The sequence below is a fragment of the Alosa sapidissima genome, chromosome 6, assembly GCF_018492685.1.
Source record: "Alosa sapidissima isolate fAloSap1 chromosome 6, fAloSap1.pri, whole genome shotgun sequence".
Classification (NCBI taxonomy): Eukaryota; Metazoa; Chordata; class Actinopteri; order Clupeiformes; family Clupeidae; genus Alosa; species Alosa sapidissima.
The window spans coordinates 14669734-14674174 of NC_055962.1; positions in this window are offsets into that span (position 1 = coordinate 14669734).

Here is a 4441-nt window from a genome sequence, read left to right on the forward strand (position 1 = left end):
TAGGAGGAACAGGATGAGATTCTGAGAATGCAGTGAGAGAAGGAAAGGTAACCTAACATGCCTTTTAACCCAGTTGACGTATTGGCTGCAATTTGCAAAATATAGCTGTAGCGAACCGGCACAAAAGTAGCCTCCCGTAATACTCCCATTTTATTCAAAGGTAGAACGCTACTGACAACTCCAGGCTTCCACGCATGCTCGTTTGTTTACACCGAATACAAGCTGAAGTGCAAAACGAAAGTAGGCCTAACGTTTGCCTACTGCCCCCATCAATGCAGATATTTCACATAAAAACTAAAAGTATAAAACATATATCCTTGATTAGCCTATGTTGGGTTTTGTGGAAGAGAAAATGGACTGTTTTAGTAGTAGTATTAGGCAGTATGCAGTCAGATAGGTCACCATGGGCATATTTGGATTAGCTACAGATGGATTCACAAATAAATAAATTAGCCTACATTTGGCAGGATACTTATATTATATACAGGCTAAATGCAAATATGGCAATGTATTATATTATTTTACATTAACAAAATGTAGGAAAATAGAACAGACTGAAAATAAAGTAGGCACTGATCTTTAAAATCCTGTTTCCTGTAGCCTAAATGTTGTCAGTCATTCTTAATATTCACAATTGGTGCACTGGCATGTTTAACTGTTAGCTGCAGTATAATGTTAGATTATGTGTAAGTTAAGTACAGAACTGACTGTGCGCCCAAATTTTTGTCTGTGCTCCTAAATTTTTTAACTTGGGCGCACAAGTGCTCCTGGAATTTTTTTTTAGTGTAGAGCCCTGTATATTCAAGATCTTTTTGGAAGTGGACTAAAGAAGTGAGAGAATTATTTACAGTCAAGGGGTGTGCTTAAATGAGTCGCAGTAGCATGTTTTAAAGCACTTGAGGATTGGGTAGCAGACAGTGGAAGGATTAAAGGAAAACTCCAGCGATTTTTCACACAGATCTCCATTTCTCCAGGTCACCAAGTAGTAAAAAAACAACAACAACTAGAGCAGCCAGGCAGCTACAGTGCTACACCATGGGGGCATCTTTAAACCATGCCCCCAGAGTGTAGCACTGTAGCTGTTTCCATTTTTCTTTGTACAGACAGTACTCAGTAACCTTGAGAAACCGAGATCTATGTGAGAAATCGCCAGAGTTCTCCTGTGTGTGACAATAATGGGAATCTCACTCACTTACTGTTATGACCTTGCCAGGTCTTTCTGGGCCCTGCCCATCTTGTGTGCCCATGTGTCTCTTTCCCTCTCAGTTGCAGCAGGTGAATAGCCAAGGTGTACTCAGGTGTAAGAGTTCTGCTTTCCCCATTCTGGCTGTTCTCTCCTCCTTTCCCGATATTTGATTTCTGTTTTGCTTTACGTCCCCAAGACACTGACTGGCATTAAGGGTCATTTACACCAAGAACGATAACGGTAACTATAACCATAGCGATAAAAATGTCCACACTGAACAACAATAAACAAAGTCTCTCCTTGTGTTAATGAATGTGACAGCTAAAATTTGATGGGTTCTGATTGGCTATTAGCTTTTTATCGTTCTCAATATCGCTCTGAAAGTGATCCCCAACGATATCGTTCTTCATGTCGTTATAGTTTATGTGTGAACGTTGTCATTCATATTCACAAGAATGATATTTGTTTTTAGTTATCGTTGGTGTGAATGATCCTTTACACTTTTGTTTTATCTGACTTTCTTAAAGGAACCATATGTAAGAAATGTATTTCAATTAATCATAAAATGGCCCTGATATGTCACTAGACATTAAGAAATCATGTTAATTTCAAATACTTATATCACTGACAACAGTACTCCGGCCAGGTTATTGTCATTTAAAAAGTGAAGTTGCAGCCCTCAACTGATGTTGTGTTTTGTCATATCATGTGCTTTGGCCTGACATGACGTGTTTTGGCCTTTTGGCCTGGCGCCACCCTCCACCTATCTACTAATCACAAAGTCAGTAGTGTTTCGGCATCCGGGTTGGCAACCTCAAGTCAGGGGGGAAGGGGAGGGCATACATCGCTCTACAGTAATTTGAAAGTGATTGCAGTACCAGTTTTGGCCACAATCTTACATATGGTTCCTTTAACATTTTTATTCTTTAATAAATGTACTTATGATTTAAATTCTGCGTGTGGCCTCCCTTTCATGTTTCCACGCTAGAGTCGCATGTATTAAAGGTGCCCTGCCATACTTATTTCATTACTTTGTGGTAATGTCTGAAGTTCTGCCATGGATTCTGTAACATTTTTTGTGAAAAAACATGCCTTGGTTACCTTGTTTAAAGCCATTCTAGCTGTATAGAAAGCCTGCAGGAAGACTCAGCTCCATTTGCGCCACTTCTCATTAATATTCAACGAGCTAAGTTGCTTGACTGTAATTGGCAAACAGATAGTCGGTTTTGTCCATAACATGACAACTATCAACTAATTTGGCATGAACTTAGCTTGGCTAGCGAGTGCATTGTCCAAATGGGCATAAAACCTGCTAGGCTATAAGTGCATTAAACCTAATAACACTTCCTTGAGTTTATGATCTCGTTTTACTTACGGACTTGGCACTGGTCAAAGACTGTCGCAATGGTAGCTGTTATCAACTAATTTTAGCTTCATTGCATGTGTGCAATGAAGCTAAAATGGCTTGCGCTAGCCTTGTCCAAATAGGCATAAAACCTGCTAGGCTAGCAAGTGTATTAAACCTGTATAACATAGTGTAGTGAGAAATTCCAGAGTCTATGTATTTTAATCATGCCAAACCCTTTGTCGACCAAACTGCTCTTGTGACCTTTGTCAATCAAATGCTCACGTGACCCATTGTTACTAGACGATCATGAGAACCGCATGAGGACACATGACGACAATTAATCATTTGATGACAAGTCCTTTCCTCTTGACACAATCGAAGAGGGTGGGCTACGCTTTAAATGCAGAGGGAAGACGCAGCTCTAGAGGTTCAGTTGGCCACCGCCATAAGCGATGAGCTATGCTGGCCTCCGAGCTCGTAGTTCTAACACCATTGTTAACCAATAAACGTTTCACCATGTTTTCAGTTTTCACACCTGCCTCTGTCTGTTTGCACTCAATTTTTCTTACAACATTAGCACTTACTTGAGTTGACAATAACGTTTTACTTACGACTGGGCACTGGTCGTAGACTGCCGTGATGGTAGCCTATACTGCTCCAGGCTTCAGCAGCAACGTTTTTGCAAAGCCTGTTGTATTGTTCCAAAAAATAAACTGAAGCCATTTGATCCTCAACTTAATTTTACCCACTGAGTTCTTGGGCAAAATGCATTGTTGAAGTTCTATTTGTGCATAGCGCACAAGCCTGTTGACATTCAGCCATCCTAACATACAGAGCTAGACGAATTCTGTGGGCATGGTCTCAATTGGGCGAGCTCATGAATAGTAATGAGCTCAATCAATTCCACGTCAAACTGAAGAGCTATTGCAATTGGTCTGATGTCTCCGCCTATTTCTTTTCAGTGGCTAGAGCTGACAGAGGAGGTAGCTGTTCATTTTCACATTCACAACATAGCACAAACACATATGGATCTAATGTATTTAAAAAAATACAAGTAAAAATGATTGTGTGGCAGGGCATCTTTAAGGGCCGTTCACACCAAGAACGCTAACTATAACAATAACAGCAAAATAATTATCATTCTAGCTAATATGAATGACGATGTCCACAGATAAACTATAACTATAACAACATGAAGAACGATATCGTTAGGGATCACTTTCAGAGCGATTTGAGAATGATAAAAAGCTGACAGCCAATCAGAATCCATCAAATTTTAGCCATCACATTCATCAACACGAGGAGAGACTTTCCCTATCGTTGGTCAGTGTGGAAGCTTTTATCGCCATAGTTATCTTTATTGTTCCTGGTGTGAACAGCCCTTAACACTTGCACACAACAGCAACTGATATCTTGTTACACGCACATAATATCAGATGATATTAGGGGTGTGAATCTCTCATGTAAAAGACGATACGATTCGCATCTAGATACATGGGCACGATTCAATACAAGAAAAGATACATGTTTATAAAAAACGATTCAGTACGATTCGATGCGATGTGATTTTTTATCATTTGCTCATGGTGCACATTAATTTAATGAGGATGTCAGACAGACACAATCAATTGCACGTCTGAGAGTGCATGTGGAGAGGTGCATAAGGAGAGTGAAAGAGAACAAACTGTTCGACAAGGAGATACCACTGTCTATATGTGGGAACATTGATGAACTGTTCAGTGTGGCCTGCTTCCTGGTCAATTACCAGAATGGGCCGTTAGTGAAGGCATGGGCAACTCAGCAATGAATTAAAGACCTATCTTGCTTCTAAAAAAAGTCTTTGTGTCATTGTCATCGTTACATTGGCTTTGGGTTTTTACTGAAATGAAAATGAAAATACACAGAGA